The sequence below is a fragment of the Limulus polyphemus genome, unplaced genomic scaffold (genome assembly GCF_000517525.1).
Source record: "Limulus polyphemus unplaced genomic scaffold, Limulus_polyphemus-2.1.2 Scaffold734, whole genome shotgun sequence".
NCBI classification, from domain to species: Eukaryota; Metazoa; Arthropoda; class Merostomata; order Xiphosura; family Limulidae; genus Limulus; species Limulus polyphemus.
In genome coordinates this window covers 102,914-121,228 of record NW_013666344.1, presented here as the reverse complement: position 1 = coordinate 121,228, position 18,315 = coordinate 102,914, and the positions used below count along the sequence as shown (strand labels likewise).

Genomic DNA, 18,315 nt, shown 5'->3' with positions numbered 1-18,315 from the left:
GAGAAATAGAAGCAAATTTAGAAATTAATGAATTAAAAAGCATATTAGCAGAAACACAACTTTTACCCCCTATATGATTAGGATTAATATAGAACATTTGTGATTTACATTAGAGAAAAAGAGGTTAGATAAATTGAAATTATAGAATTTAGTGCTGATAACACTATGCCTATTAATACTCCTGATAAGCATATTGTTTTACAAGGCACGAAATAAATTGGTCTGGATCAAAATGTTAAAATTGGATGGATTATCAAAATCCATGAAGAGAAATAGAGCTGGAAAAGATATTAAAATTTTGTCCTATTCTGAAACTACTGAGGTAATAGAATTAACCCACTTCGAATCGCAAAATTAAGTAGGACCCAGATAATTACGTAGATTGATAAAAAAAAATTGGAATAGACAAAATCAAACCAAAGAGGTTAATAGAATATAAAAATAAAATTTTAGTAATCAAATTAATAGGCAAAATTAATAGGATTAGCTTGATTTATCGTCGAGAACAAGGAATGAGTGTGTCGCAATACTGAAGAAACCGAGAGCGAGACTATCCATTAAATCGTGAAGAAGAGACCATGAAATACCTGAAAGCTATACTTGAAGCAAAACGATAATCTGGTGAAACCGACCAACATAATACAAATCGAACGAGAATCGATCAGAAATGATAATGAAACAATGCGAAACGGAAGTGTTATTGAATACTGTAGTGTTAATAATGTGTCAACATAATTTAACCAAGTGTATTGTGTGTTAAACTTACTAACTCCCAATGGAGAGAAGTGCAATAATTGAGATCGAAGGGCTCACCATTGCAGGGATATATATATCATCAAGGAAATGGCAGTGAAAGACTGTTCTGCGAGTTAGCACGACAATTATAGTTTCCGACTGCCATTTCCTCAGGAACTACTTCCTGAACAGGCTTGTGACATTTGAATGGAGCTACCACTTACTTGGATGGATTGCACTAGACAGAGAGCCAGTTCACAATTATGGAACTAGCCAGTTTGTACCAGAATTTGAAACTACACTACACCAAATTTTGCACTAAAGGAACCGAAAAGGCCAAACTGACAGCTGAAATAACACAACTGCCGTGCGTCAACGTAGAAACTTTTGAGTGCCTAGCCTACAGGAGTCTACCATGAGAGAGTGGATTGCAATTATCATTCTCCTCCACACGAACATTGTACGGTATGGAAAGTGAGTGCATTATATACCTGGATGAGGAAATGCTCCACATTTCCAAATTTTCAAAATGAGTATCAAAATGTAACTTAATTTTTTTATTGTTTGTATTATTGTAACATTAACTTGTGATAATAAGGATATAAATAACCAATGTTTAATCAAGATATAATCAATATATGTTATCTGTCGTTTTAGAAATTTTGATATTATTATGCTATTATTTGAATATATATATATAGTACTGTGCAAAATTGTAAGGACAAAGTCAAAAATTAGATTTCAGGCAACTTTCAAAGAACAATGGAAGGTAAACCACAGCTGAAACATCAAAATTTGATTCATTTTCATATTTAACAATTAGCAGGTTGCGGGTTTGAATTCCCGTGACCACCAAACATGATCACCCTTTCAGCCGTGGAAGTTATGAGCTGACGGTCATCCACTATTCGTTGGTAAAAGAGTAGCCCAAGAGTTGGCGGTGGGTGATGATGACTAGCTGCCTTCTTTTTAGTCTTACACTGCTAAATTAGTTTCCTACTACTTTGACTGACTTAATCATTTTGAAAACTTTTTAAGAACTACAGGGATGAAGCAACGCCTTAAGAGCTTTAAAAGCTAAATAACCACGTTATTTTTAATAGTCTGATAAAAAATCTATGATGTATAAAAATATATTGAGCATTAATCTACGGGAATTGTACCCTAGTGTCACTAAAATTCACCTAGAAACTCATGTCTAGGTTCCCTGTTCAGCTGATTAAAGTGTAATATCAATGTAGCTAGCAAGCTACATTGATGTTACACGTAAAATTCTGTTTGCTTTCACATAATATCCGCATCTCCCTCCCTCTCCCTATTTCGAAGAGCTTAGTTAGATGTGGGTATTATGTAAAAGCAAACAGTATTTTACGATTGACCAATTAGAACGTAACCTTAGTATCAACAACATTTCCTAGAAACCAAGGCATTGGCCATGTTTCCGAGTAATAACATTGAAGCTAGCTATTTAATAGATCTAAGATCTTTATCTCTATATAACCTTTATAGGAGTGATCTATAAATTTTGCAAGGGCAAGCAATTATTTTTGGATTGATCGATTGGAATGAAACTTTACAAATAATGGCATTGTGATAGGAATAAAGGTTCCATTGTTGTGATTTGGCGTTTGTATTATTGCGTCATGTTACTAGAACCTTCTAAATTTTTCTCGTTGTTTTGATCGAGTATTATTACATCATAATACTAGGTAGTGTGTAGAAAGTTCTTGGCCTCTTGTTTACGACATCGCTGTACAGCTTTCTTGACAGTTTTTCTCTCTCTTGCATGTCTATTTAAGACGTATCTTGTGCAACGAATAATGCACATCATGTAACACCACATCTTTGAAACAATTGTAGTTTTCACCTGAATTGTAGCGGAGACTCATATTTTCTGTTTTGCTAACACTGCTTTATATCTCTATTTGAAGATTAGACAGTGAATAGCCACTTCCTATACAAAATACAGTTTGAATGACATTTTACATGTCACTATCATGTTTATCGGTAAGAAATGAATGTGGCACTAATATCCTCAGAACCAAAATGTTGGAAAACATATAGTCTAGAAACAAAATATTTGTGTATTATTGACACCTAACTTGTTCCTTTCTCATTTCGATCCAGATACCTGGACGTCCTCGTCAAGCTTATCACTACCTGTGTTAAGAGCCTTGAAACAAGTGTATGAACACCACAAATAACACCAACTATAAAAAACACAAAAAAATATTTCTGAAGTTTCTGTAGAAACGCACTACATTTTACCATCAAATACTTCGTCCTACTGTAAGTAGGACAAAACCCGTAGGTCTTAGGAAGTATAAATACAAGCACCAAAAAGTGTACGCGTCAAGAAAGAAAATCAGAAGTTTGTGATATCAGCAAGCTCAATAACAGAAGGTTTGTTATCATTTGTAGTTTACTGCAGATCACATTCTTGGAAATATCAACCAACAGTGTACAAGACATAGCATCATCCATTGAAAGTATTCAAACTACATCATTGTACATCTTTAACAAAAGTCACTGATTTGATAGTTAGGTACAATGATGTAAGTTGAAAACTTGGAAGATGTTATTGTTGACAAGTTGCTTTGTAGTCGAACAATCCTAAAATCTCTTACACAACGTCCACATCACCCCTATAAAGGTTACATAGTTTTTAGGGCAATTAATTAGATACAATGATAATAGTTAAAACATGGTCGGAGCTAAACTGGAGCTCTATCTGCTTTTACATAATGTTCATACCCCTCCTTGAAAGGATACATAGCTGCATTGATTATGACACTTCAACAACAACAACAACAACAAAAAAAAAAAACAGAGCTAAGAGAAGTCATTAAATTCATACATTTTATTAGGGTATTCGAGTGACATATCTAATTGTAGTGTTAATAATTGTCTTGGCTTGACTCATCGGCTGCTGATTGAATAGCTTGGACAATACTATAACTGGGGTGAGTCTAAGAATTAAACAAAATGGAGATCTTTTCAACACCTAAAAATGTCACGACGACATTACTATTCTCCTGTTAGTTTCTACGAGCAAACGCTTGTATTAACAACGGAAAAAACTAACTATTTGTTAGATGATTAACTTCAAGTTTTATACAGTTATATTTATAATTTCTCACGATTATTATTTTCTAATATTGATGGTTTCTCTTTTTCACAGATGAAAAAGAACGTTCCAGGTTTTGAATTTACAAAACTTAAACATGGACTTTATAATATATTTAAGAACTTTAATGATATTAATTATACGTTTTAACTCGAAATAGAAAATGTTACAGCAGCTCTACAAAAAACAGAAACATTATCATTCATCATGAAACATTTAAATAACCTAGTGTTTAAAAATCAAATCTAGTTACAGTAAGCAAAATCATATGTTGTTCAGAATGAAGCCTTTACTTTCGAAACCATGGTCGTTAATAAATGAAGTGTTTGTTAAACGTATAATTGTGTTTGTTTTTCCCTCAGTTTTGTACATTTATAATATTTATCCCTGAGGCGATGAATAATTGTTTTATTTAATTGTGTGTTTATAACTTAAGATATAGCGCGTTTGTTTCCCTTGTGTATCATTTAGCGTAATTCACTTAGTTTTCAGTTATTAACATACTATACCCAATACTTTAAACATAATGGTTTATAAAACCAGATTGGTGTCAGTGTTTCAAAGAATGAGATATCGGTGACGATCACAACAAGGTAAACTACAAGTATTATGTCTAAAGATTCATGATAAGAACGTATTTCTATTTGTGTGATGATTTCATGTTTCAATACCACAATGAAATATCAAACACTTTTTAGGGATCAGTATCCCTACCAACATGTACCGTGCTTGTTTATTTCGTACGTAACCTACAGCGAATGTCGGTGTTTAGTAATTCGCTATTCCTGCATTGAGCTCCCTGTAGTGTTAAAATACAAAAACACGTTACCACGGATGTCATAGCCAATAGTTAATGCGGGAAAACATATCAGGAGATTGATCGAGAGCAAAAGCTGTTAGTGGCACTTACAAACATACAGTCGAGAATAATCTCTAAAGAACAATTCCGTGTAAGGCAGTTTTATTTCCTCAGCATGTGAACCCATGTAGGTTTCGTTACGTATATAACTTTAAATGTATTACACATTTTTGAGTTCGTTTGTAACCGTAAAAATATGTGGTTGCTCAGCAAAATCGAATAGAAAAGTATTCATTTCTACTACGAGAACTCAGTGTTAAAATTAAATTATTTGTGATATATTCATTATAAACCGGAATAGGTAAACAGATTACGGCAGTTTCAGACTCATAATAGCAATGGCTCGCTCCATTAAAACTAAATTAGATAAAATAATTTTCAGAGCAGAAAACTTCGCAAACCGTAATTAAATTGTTATGATATTCCCTTGAACTAGTGCATGATTACTGTAAGAATACTGTATCGAAACGATAATATTCCATGTAAAAATGTTGTCATTTACATTAAATGCTTCTGATGCAATAAAAGTAAAAGCAAAGAACAAGCTCTACACCTTATAACCATTTTTGATCTTTCTTGATATCCCAACCCAAAGATTCTGTTTCCTGTAATATATGTAATTAACAACTGCTCGTCAATTTGTAAACAATATTTTCTTGTGAACTCGGTGCGATAAGATACCGAATGCATAAGTTATTAGTTATGACCACTTATATACAGGCAACTAATATTACTACCCTGCCTGCCTGCTATACAGGCACAGTCAAATTAATAAGACCTTTTTTTATTTTGTGAAAAATAAAGCTATGATATAAGATGAATATTTCGTAATTGTTAATATAATATAAGCATATGTTTTTGTTTGAAAATAACTTTTCTTTTGTTTGAGCCCCCCAGTGGCACAGCGGTATGTCTGCGGACTTACAACGCTAGAATCCGGGTTTCGATACCCGTGGTGGGCGGAGCACAGATAGCCCATTGTGTAGCTTTGTGCGTAATTACAAACAATCTTTCGTTTGAATTTGTACATAATTTTGCACTCTGAAAAATAGTTACTTAACATATTATTATTATTCGTAAAAACCGTATTTAAATGTTTAACAATATCTCCCAGTTTTGTTTTTACTGGGATAGACAGAGAACCTTATAGTAACTTAGTTCAAAGCAAGATGGGAAGGAAAACATTTAACATCAAAGTAAGCTAGTTTTCGCTTTTGTGTTAGTAGAACTCGTGTCACTAGAGAACTGTGTGGTTTAATGTCAGTATGATCCCTAGTGAGGTCAACTGTGTAGAGGTTTAAGTACACTTGAAGGTGTGCCATCTCAGTCTTTACCAATGAGATGACCAAGTGACGTGTGAAATGTCCAGTGAAATGTGGAAGAATTAATCATACTGTGAAATGTATATATAATTGTTAACTTTCTCAGTCTTATTCAGATTTTCTTCTAATCTAGAGCTCTCAACAGCTTGAAAATAATGTTGTCCGACGTCTCGTGTTCACTCGTTGCAATTCACTGGTTTTGTAAGTTAAATAACTTACTTTTCACTGTGTTCTACATTGTGTTTAGTATCTTTTATTGATCTAAATCAACTCAGAAATTAATGTGGAATAATATTTTCTACTGTTCTTCCTACTATTGGATTACTAGTTTTATCTGTAAGATAATTAGTGCACCTGAGAATATAACGCCTTAGATAATCCTTCCTTTAGAGCTCAAAAGCACAAAATATATTAATAATTATTTCCTGATCGACATATATACAGCTACTTATATAGAAAGAGAGGGAGAGAAAGATAATTTTAAGAATTTTTGCACACAGCTACATAAAAGAATATCTGCGATTAGCCATCTTGAATTTTTAACTGATAAATTAAAGGGAAGGCGGATGATCAACATCACCAACCGCGAACTCTTGGGTATCCTTGTCCGATTGAATAGTGGGATTTTACTATTGATCGTATAGCGTACAGACCTGGAATTACCCGATGATTAGGGCACTCGACTCGCAATCTGCGGGTCACGGGCTCGAATTTCCGTCACCGAAAATGTAAGCTCTTTCAACCCCCGAGAAGCTTTACGCGAAATTCAAAAACAAACAAACTTACAGCGTACATACAATCCCTAAGTGCACAGCGTGTTTTTTGTGTCAACGAGCTGCGAATCATGAACCTTCTGATACACAGCCCGAGCAAGCTTACCATTCGGTCACTCCCAGCCCAAATCATACATAGATTGTTGGTGTTTCCACTATAATATCTCATTTCTGCTGACTCACTGTCAGCAAGGCTTCTCTAATCAATTTTGCGAAGAATACACTCAAGAGGGATGAGAGCTGATTGTCGTGTGAGACAAAATTGAGCCATGTTTTGTGGTTTGTATGATTACCCATCCTTCGTTATTTTATAATTGAATTATATTTTAATCTCGTTTCTCCTCTGAAAAACAAAGACTGTAATTACTTAACACTAACATGGGAAATACTGTTAAATAGATCATGCAACAAAATCAACAAAACTTAATCGAGAACATACTATATGTCTCTAACGTTTTTGAACATTGCTAATTTTCTCGGGGTCAAAGGCATTTTCCATACTGTATAACTTTGATATAGCACTTGCGAGCGAGATCGTACAGGTGAATGGAAATAAAAAAGTAATAATTTGTTATGTCTTGATAAATGGTTTAACTCAATAGATAATTTGTAATCAAGAAAAAATTTAATTTCCTTTGCACCATTAAGTTGTGTGGTTTTCCAGAATACGTCGGTGCTTATGTTTACAGATACGAATTAAACATTAACTTTTATTCAACTTCTAGCATGAATGCCTTGCCGTGATAGGCTGAAAATGCATCACATGGCATTAAACATTTTTCAGTGTTGCTTTGAAAGCTGCGCAACAAATCGCAGCAGCGTTGCTAGGTTGTCAAGGCGGTTGTCATATGTACATGATGTCGTAGCAGAACTTTGCAAACGACAGTTTTTTGCAGCACGGTAAAAACACGTTAATTCATTTAGGCCTAATTACAAAACATTTGCTCAAACCAATAAAATTAATGTGGGCATATTTTGTAGCATAAGACTGTAGTCACTCACAGATGAAGAACTGCAGAGTCGTTTAGGCAGTAGAACTTTTGCAGACGACAATTTTGCAGCACAATGAAAACACCCTGATTCATTTAGGCCTACTTTACAGTATTCTATGTACATTTTGTGCTGAAGTTAGACACGTACGTACTTTACACGTTTATTGGTATATACACATGACGATTGTTTTATATATATTTCGAAAATTAAATAATTTTTTAATCTTATTGATTTATTATTGGTTCTTAAAACGAGATCAAAATTTTTAATGAAATGTTAAATTTTAAGATTTGCATGTAGGTCTGGGGATGTAGGTTAAATATTTTATGTGAGAGGGCTACTTAAAAATAACCAGCCAATAATTGTTCACTAATAATCCACACGTCACTCATGAAATGATATTATTTTGAAAGTGAAGATATCTTATTCATTATCTTATAAAACTAATGAACATAATCCGTTGTGGATTGACTCATTATTATTATATTAAACTTTCAATGAGTTTAGTTGATTATAATTGTCATAAAATATTAATATTAAGCTTATGAAATATTGAACACTATATTCTTTATCTAGTCTCTTAGGGATTTTCAAAAATTGAAGAGTGTGTAATAAAGGTACTTCAACCACATTATGCTCGCCATATCCATAGCCGACATGAAGAGAAGAAAACAATAGTTGATATTTGACTAAGTTCTGAAAATGTGGTATTGTCTAGGAAAAATCCTTTCCTGAGAAAGACCTTTCGTGTCTGTATTCTTGGTTCTTCTCAACCTGAGAAACCTGCTCGACCTCTCACCATTTCCTTGATCTTTCAGAAGAGAGTGAACATTAGATATAGGTACCATGAGGATGAAACATACATATGGTCTTATACCAAGTGTTTCTATAGGACCCCAAGGAGTTCACTAACTTACAATCTTAACCCTCATACTGTGGGAGATGAGAATGGCAAATGAATTGTTTTAGAAGCCTTTATGAGGTGTTGCACTTGCCAAGATATTGATGACCTTTGTTACATTGTAAAATTATTATTATTGAAACGTTTCACAATGAAAGAACGTTTATTTTATCTTTTGTTTTTTAATAACTTTGATTTAGAGCGAGCTTGATTTACATAATTGAACTATATCCAAGCTTTGTGGGTATTATTGAATGTTTTCTCGGTGCTTGTTCTGTACAAGTGGAGTATGATCATACAATCCATGTGGGACGCATGAATGTAACTTTGAATTTAAAAGTATACATGTACAATGGGTCGTGAGCTATATTCGAACTTGTGACAGAAGAAAGTTTGAGTTGGAATGTTAGCATTGTAGTATTTAGCACCAAAGGTCAGACTGAAGTTGCTAGTGCTTGAAACGTTGCTGACAAGTCTTCAGTACCAGATATAGGAACCATACCAGCAGTTTGACCTTCTTCTCCATTACATCCATCGCTCTGTTATGACAGCCAACTAATGTTAAGAGGCCTCACATGTATTTATATGAATAGAACTATGTAAGCTTGCAGGCGATACATTTCTAAACAATGGTTTGGGAAAGAGTATGACATTAAAGATTATGTGTAGATCCATTACAAAACCTGCTGGGTTTGAAAACTACTTCACTTGTGCTTGTAAACATTGCTTCAGACAGAAGTATGTGTATGTAGTAAGTTTGGAGAAGTGACACAAATCTCACTTACAGAACATTAGTATTTGTCTCATAAAAATATTCTATAGTAATCAATCACGTCACCGCTGTCCCGTTTTCATTCATCGAACTGCAGAATTTTTCAGTCAATTCCGGCACTTGCTATTAAAAATCATGTTTTTGAATATAAGCCATGTTACTTTTTGCTGTTATTGGAAGAGTTTGAATATGTAAGAGTCCCCAAGGAACTAGGCATAGCCACAAACATACTTAAAGTACAAGTGTGTTTTTTTTTTTTTTGGTAAAGACTTTTTCGGTGCCTGTGTTTTCATCACTAGTCATCATCATCATCAAAAACCATGTTGTAACATTAGTCAATGACATCCCTTGGATGTGAAACAACAGTAGAGCTGCGTCCCCCCTCCCACGACGAACTTTCTCTAGCCACTTGAATGTGCAAGACAACCAAAATACATCCTAACGAAGAATGTGATAAAATTAAACAGTAATCATAGTCCCATTTAATGGGACCACGTTGTACCTCGAAGTAAGAAAGTCTTCTTCAGCCTGAAGAGGTTAAACGAGAAGGAAAGAAGCTCTTTAGGCAAGAATAAAGGTGATGTTGTGTCAGTCATTACAATTTTTACCACCTATGCATCTGTCTTGAAAAGCCAGGCATTGCCTACTGTGGCCCAAAGCCAATTGATTCGACCCTTAACCTGTCTGATTATCAGATTGAAGCAGCACAACGAGGCTTTAGCTATTCAGACCTGGCCGCTGACGAAGAAGGTAGAAGTTGCTGAAGTGACATTGGAGATGGATCTAACGCAGCTTAGGAGAATCACTAGGAGGACCGGACAGACAAAAAAAAACTCAACCAGAGTAAGGAGGAATTTTGTAAGTTGACCAGTGACCATCATTCTGGACAATCGTTTGCCATTTTTCTGATAACTTGTGTATGCATAACTGTTAAAACTCAAAAATAATTAGCACCTTTGCCCTTCTTTACAAATTCACCAATAATCAAAAATTCTAGGAACTTATGAGAATTTTTAATTACGAAAACTCAGATGTGAGTCTATTATATCTTTGTTATTATCATTTTATTCATTTATGAGAATCATAAATTGATTGTGTCATTACTTTGTTCTTATCCTTTGTAATAGTCACACCTTTGTAGAATTTGCATGTAAATCCCGTAGTGTATTTATACACAGAGTTTATAAAAGCCAGCTAGTACTACACACACAGTCAGATTGTGTTAAATGTTTCAAAACATAAAGCTTATGGCCCTTCAAACAGAAATGGTTGTTGCGTCCATTTTGGGTGATTTTGGTCATGTCGGTGTGAAAATGTTCTGAAATGTGATACACACACGTTTATGTGGGTATGTGTATATGTGCAAATATAGACAAATGGGTTTAAGATAAGTGTATTTTATTTTTCTTAACTGAAATATCTCTTTAAATTGAACTCCAATTATTTTTTAAACTAAAGTAGATTCTGTGCTGAGCAGTTTTTTCAAGAAAGTAGCAAGAAACCTGATATATCCTCCCGAGGCTTGGTGAATTATGAAATACAATAATTTGCATAATTTTTGCATGTTTGATAATTTTGACGTTTACTGATCATGGTAATAACATAAAGAAAGTTCTTCTTGACAATAGAATATGTTCTATAAAGTACTATAGGTTTCACTGAACTGCATCTGTAGGTCTTATATAATTCAAACCCATTTTCACTTTAAATGGATAAATCTCGACGGCTAGTCCTAAAAACATGCATTTCATTTCCCACTCCAAACTGCTTAGTCTTACGCAACGTTCTGATATTAGAACTAATGGCCAAGCTACTTTTTGTAGTAATACGTTTGTTTGTTGTAAAGCACAAAGCTACGCAATGGGCTATCTGTTTGTGTCCATTACGAATATCGAATCCCGGTATTTAGCGTTATAAGCCTTCTAACTTACCGTTGTGCCACTGTGTGGCAGGAGCCATAGTGATAAGGATTTCTTGATATTTGATAATACATAACATTGTAAATGACGTAATAAGAAGAATTTTTGCGATCCTTTGTTCATCTCTTTGATAGATATTCTGAGTATTAGAAATGCTAAACAATAAATACAAAGAGAAGCTTTCGATATCTCATAATATATATTTATCTGCAAGTTTTAGTTTAAAGAGAATTTTAAACTGAAAAAATAAAGCTGAAAAAATAAATCGTGTCCACCTTCTTTCTTTGTTTAAAAATTCAACTATAGTAATAAAAGTGTTTAAATATTTCGCCACGGTATTCCCATGTAGATTTTTCCAACCTATTCTTTAGTATAAAAAATACATAGCATTTTACAACAGTAACTATGTAAATTACTTAGAAAAAATATATTGCGCAAATAAATTTAACTAGTAATCTATCGCAATGTATAATTAGTACAATAATAAGTAAATATCGGGTTATTGCTGGAATCAAAATGTTAATCATATCATTAACCATGGCTCATAATAAAGTCATACAAAACGGCAGTTTCGATGTTCGTAATTATGCAAAAATTAATATTTATTGGCTCGTGAAGAGCACGTATACATAACTTACAAAGTAACTGTTTCATTAAAGAGAAGAGCGGTAATAATTTAACATTTTCCATACATTAAGGTTTAATATAAATGACCTTGTTGAGATTTTGCGGTATATGCATTTCTAGAGAACTACTATTGGAACCATGGCCAACTTCACCTTTACTAAAATTCATCATATATATGAAAAACAAAAACATATGTATATTAGAACTGCGTTATCTTTTAAATTGACCACAAGGATATGCTCACATTGGGACAGCGTTAAGTTTATGGATTTAGAATGCTAAAATTCGGGGTATATTCCCGCGGCTATCACAGCAGATAGTCCAATGTAGCTTTGCTCTAAATCAAACAAACAGACAAGGATACACTTATTTTTGAATAGCAAAACTTTTATTAGCGAAGATTTTCAGAATTATGCTTGCAGTGAGGGTGTTATAGATATTTATCTGTTGTGTGAAATAAGTAGTGTGTAAAGGCCCAAGCATTGCCTAATGGTTAATCTATCGCACTGGGGTACCCAAGGGTCTCGGGGTAGAGACGTGGTGCTAACAAATACGTCTTGCACTTACTTTCAACTGTGGATGAGTTATAAGAATCACAGTCAATCTCATTATTCAGTTAAGAGTTGCCACTTCGAGCGGTGACTGCTTTTTATTAGTTTCCTTCCCTCCTGTCTGCAGCTAAAATTAAGGACGGTTATGTCTGGATCATAGGAATCACTGATATTTCCGTTCAGCTTATTGTGTCTATAAGATACCGTTCAGGTTAACAAAGAAATATCGAAGTATAAAGAGAAACAGTCTATCTGTGACGGTGTAGAGGCCTAGTTTAGAGACCTAGTTTAGATACATATCTTATACATTTTCCTTTTAAAGTTATGTAACGGCAAAATGTTCATATTATGGTTGACTCACAAATGAGACATCACACGTGTCTTTGACTACTGGTTGTAGAGGTTTCAAATATTTAAGAGAAACTGATGGAAAAGCAAGAACAACGGATATCTGATCGAACTAGGAAGGACATACTGTAATACTGGCAAAATGCCAATGTAGAAAATGCAACTTTTGCTACTTACATGCTGATTACTTTTTCCACTTTTGTGGGAGTACGAAAGCAAACAGCCTTTGCGTTGCATTAGTGCTCATTCTTAACAACATGATTGCTTCTTACATTCATCATCAACTGTTTTTTATATTAAAATTATGGAAGAAGTGCCCATACGCTTGTAACATGTGCTAATATTAATATCGAGTTATTCTCTTTATATTACATATTCAATAGTTCAAGTTATTGCGTTCTTTCTACTTACTCCCTCCACCACCACTTCCAGTGGTTCAGCGTTAAGTGTGTAAGCTCACAATGCTAGTGGTAAGCACAACACAAATAGCCCATTGTGAAGCCTTATGCTTAACAACAAAAACAAACCCCGATAGCTCTCCAGTAACTTTGAGGATTATAGTGATAAAAATCGGTTTTCGATAGTCTATTGTATTGCTTTATGTTTAACATGGTTTATTGTAAGGGATGAATGTTAAATGTTATCCAGGAATCTTACGACAATTATCAATTTCAGGAGTTTGTAAATACCATATCGTTCATTATACCGCAGAAGAAGTTTATAGCAATTTTTAAAAACTTAGACTGTTTAAGAATGTTTTATGAAGATATCTTACTGCTAAAACCACAGTTTTAAAAACTTAGACTGTTTAAGAATGTTTTATGAAGATATCTTATTGCTGAAACCACAGTTTTAAAAACTTAGACTGTTTAAGAATGTTTTATGAAGATATCTTACTGCTGAAACCACAGTTTTAAAAACTTAGACTGTTTAAGAATGTTTTATGAAGATATCTTACTGCTGAAACCACAGTTTTAAAAACTTAGACTGTTTAAGAATGTTTTATGAAGATATCTTATTGCTGAAACCACAGTTTTAAAAACTTAGACTGTTTAAGAATGTTTTATGAAGTTATCTTACTGCTGAAACCACAGTTTTAAAAACTTAGACTGTTTAAGAATGTTTTATGAAGTTATCTTACTGCTGAAACCACAGTTTTAAAAACTTAGACTGTTTAAGAATGTTTTATGAATATTTCTTATTGCTGAAACCACAGTTTTAAAAACTTAGACTGTTTAAGAATGTTTTATGAAGATATCTTATTGCTGAAACCACAGTTTTAAAAAGAGAGAGATCGTTTTATTTGTCAGCCACGTAATGTAAAATTGAACTATGAATCAGAGGCAACAGATGCTTATAAATACAACCGGTTGAAAACATGTATTGATAAGTATTCATGGATGTGAAGTCAGTACTATTTGAACACTAGGAAAACTAATAGTTGATTCTAAACAGAAAAATCTTAATTATCGATAAACCTCAAAATTGCAGCTGTTCGATAATTGGTAAATAAATTGTAAATAGATAATTAGGTATATAAATTATAAATGCACAGTTTGATTGTCTTTTTTTTCAATTTCTTTATGTTATCCATAGGAATACATCTTTGGGAGCAGGATTAAGAAGAAAAAAATCACTTCCTGTGCAAAGTGCCTAATGTTCATTGCTTATCTATGCTTTGTTCGGAGTAAAACTACAAGGTGGGTTTCTGTTTTATGAGTTTAACTGTTGTCAGCTCCAAAGGCTTCTTGGTTTTGGAATGGGCAGGGAATTTATCAATATAAAATAATAGTAATCATAGGATATATCATTTTAAACAAAAATAAAATTGAAATTGAGAGGGAATAAAACTGGCGTAGATTCTAATCTCGTTTCCACTAATTACACATGACACTTAACTGAAACTGTCACACATATCAATCAAACTATGTTTGCAATTGAATATATCGGAAGACACTTTTAAAAGTAATTTAATTTTATAGAAAAGCTTTGAAAAATGTGACTCGTACACAAATAAGTTTTTTTATTGTAATTATATTGCATCTAGCGAGATTTTAAAATTTACTTATCGGTATAAATGTACTACTGATGTTTAAATAGTTTTAATTTCAAAGCTGATTCGATATTATGCCATTTTAAAGATCTACAAATAATTATTTGCTAACTTATCTTTTTAGGATTACAGCCCATTTTAGAAAACGTTGTTTCCAAAGTTTCAATTCATTAAATGGTTTAACATTTTGTATCATGCAATAAATTCAACTAAAATAAAATAACAGCATTACTTTGAAGTCGTAATTAGGTGTTCAATTTGTTTCTCTGATAATAAATACGCACGAAAAAATCTCGCATACAAGATATAAACTTAAAAGTCTTAATTACACTCAGAAATACAATCAGTATTTCAGTGTTTTTCTCAGAAGTAAAACTGATATAATAAATAACAGCAATGCTGCTACGTGCTACCTTTAAGATAAATAGGTTTTATGTATCAGTTGATAAACTATTTTTATAAATCATTTTCATATTAATTGTTTATCAACTTGAATATGTTTTTGTTTCGAATCAAAGTATTTTTCTTAACAAAATTGCTCTATTTTCTTTCTTACACTTCACTTTTATCTCATTATATTCGAGTTTCCAATGAAAATATTGCAGTTAAAGCTTTTCGACTACTCTTTCTCATGAGTCGAATGTTTTACTAGATTCAGTACAAACTTATTCAGGTTATAGCATCGTTTTTGCTTTTGCAGTGTTTCGTATATATTAATGAGAGTTAAAATATCATCAGTTATTGTAAGCGGTACTACAATACATGTTGTGCAGGGATACCACAGTACACACACCCTCTTACAACAAAGTAAAAGATGAAATATAAACTTAAGTTTCTTATCTCCAGTATTTCTAAACTTCTTTAGGAGTTGCATTCAAACTTAGAAGTTTACTGGAAACATTTGACATGTTTTTGACTATAACATATTTAACATGAATAATTGGTTAGCAAGAGAAAATCCGTTTGGTATTCATAAGTAATTATATAAAAAAATAAAATCATGTGTATAGTTAATATTTTAAGACTGTAATCTGTTTAGTTACAAATTTCTGAACATGTTTTTTCATTCTTTCATAGACTGATGAATAATTTTAGTAAGAATTGTGAACTTATAATATTTATTACATAATGTGATTTTATAAATGTTATTGTATAAAATAAGTTTTGGTACAGGTGCACGATATATTTGTTTACTAGACACAGTCACATGCTTAAGTTATTACTGTGATAAGCATTGTTGCTAGAACAGAATATATGATCAGTTAGTATTTCTAGATTACCAGCATTGCTTTAACAGCATAGGGGTTATTAAGTACACGAAAGTAAGACGTTAGAATTATAATAGAAATAAACAAAAGTATTAGTTTCGTACTTACTAAAAACAGGGAACTCTTTTGAGTGAGCACAAATGGAAAAAATAATGAAAAATACGCCTTGAATATTGTTCTCTCCTGGGTGTGATCTCCATATGTGACTTCATGAATCCCTCTGTTATCTTGGCGAACTGGAAATACTCTGGCTGGTGATGTAGCAGTTGACGGTGGCCAAGGCAACCACCAGATAGCGCCATCTATCTACGTTTGGAACAAGCGAGCAACAAATGTTTCTCTAAGCAGATAATAAAAACAGTTTGTTAGCTCTTAGTTTATCCACAAGTAAAAAAAAAAAAAAAAAGTAATAACAATAGAGTATTGATCGAAAATTTCTAGCTATGAGAATTTAAGCTCAGTATAGGCATAACGTACTTTGATTATGATAAATAAGTCTGCTTAGATCAAACGTCGGTTTTGGCAACTAACAAAAGAGCGACAGTTTTTTGTATCTTTAGTTAGACAAATATAGTTCTCATGATAGCAAACTGGCCAGTGGTTTAGCAGTAAGTTTGAAGGTTTGTAACGACAAAAACCGGGTTTCGATACCCGTGATGGGCAGACACATATAGCCTTTTGTATAACTTTGTTCTTAAGAACGAATAAACAAATAGAAAATTGAAACACATAGAACAAGTAATTATCTTTTTTTAAATATATTTCACGATACAACCAAAAGAACACATATATCCAATCATATAGACGGAATATGAAACAGAACAGTTTCGAAACATTATATCGAAAAGCAGAAAAATTTAATACAAGCAAAGTTTCTTGTGTATTAAAAGAAACTAATTTTTACCTATTTTTCTATCTATCTGTCAAATGTATGTGGAATAATATACATAAGCGCTAGTTCTATTTTATTTTGCTGATTGGATTATATTTGGTCAGAATGTTAACATAGACTATGTATGCACTTTAGAAAAGCAATGCAAGTCCACACGAATCTCCAAAAAGGCTTTCGAATACAAGTTTCGTTTCATGTTGGAAGCACCTATAAAATAACCAAAGCATGGCGTTAAGCATTTCAAACTGTTTGGTATGTTTGTGTTTTCTTCTATTTTGTGGCTGTTATTGTATGATTAACAATTTATATGTGAAATAAGAAGCTTTTTAAATTTAAATAACACCGTATAAAATATAAATTAAATTAACCAATATCTAGTACTTCTATAGGTAAAGACACTTAGACACACACAGATGAGTAAATATAAATAACAATCCAAATTATAATAATTTTACTATTGTTTATACGGTTTGAACTAAGTGTTAAAATTAATTAATAGTTTACGTTAACTTATTAACGGGTTTAAATATTTGTTCTCTTAAACAAGATTTCATTCATATTGAATAATTTTCAAATGAAATTTCAAAACTGTAATTTTAAATGTTTGAGCATCGCAAAGTTTTTAACAAGAAATTATGGACATATTACAACGTCAAGACTTTTGTACCAATATTTCTTGAGAGTATTATTAGACATTTCTTCAACTTTGACCAGATATGACCGAAAGCTCATCCTGCTTTTGCTTTTAAGAACAAAGCTACACAATGGGCTATCTGTGCTCTGCCAATCACGGGTATAGAAGCCCGAGTTTTAGCTTTATAAGCCCTCATACTTACCGCTGAATTTTGCTTTATAAAATACCCTTTAAATGCGTTAAAATAGAATGTTACGAATTATTGTTGATTTTAGTGTGATTTCTTTACAGTTTCTAGTTTGCAAGTTTATTTTAACATAGGGGCTGAAATGCTTTCTTACATACATTGACCGATTATAATTTTTATACGGTAAAACTGGCTAAAAAGTATTATTTGAACTATTTCGTATTTACTGTTGAATGTGAGTCGATACAGAACTTAGCAGTCCAAATGTGTTTCAAAAACAGACAAAAATCTTATTTAAAACAGTAATCAAATTAGTCAAGTAATAGGGTCCCCTGGTGGTACAGCAGTAAGTTT

The 18,315-nt window shown here is 32.7% G+C and overlaps 1 protein-coding gene across 2 annotated transcripts in view; it reads right to left on the bottom strand.

The window, feature by feature from the left end:
• LOC106460241 overlaps positions 1 to 16,504 on the bottom strand; it is a 28,309-nt gene extending 11,805 nt beyond the window's left edge. The window contains exon 1 of one of the 2 annotated variants that reach the window (XM_013919924.2): positions 16,357 to 16,504. The gene's annotated coding sequence lies outside the window, so the exon portion shown is untranslated. Of the gene's footprint in view, positions 1 to 13,338; positions 13,360 to 16,356 lie in introns of those variants that run through there. The other variant, XM_022386908.1, reaches the window with a different exon arrangement.
• Between the last annotated feature and the right edge of the window lie 1,811 nt (positions 16,505 to 18,315).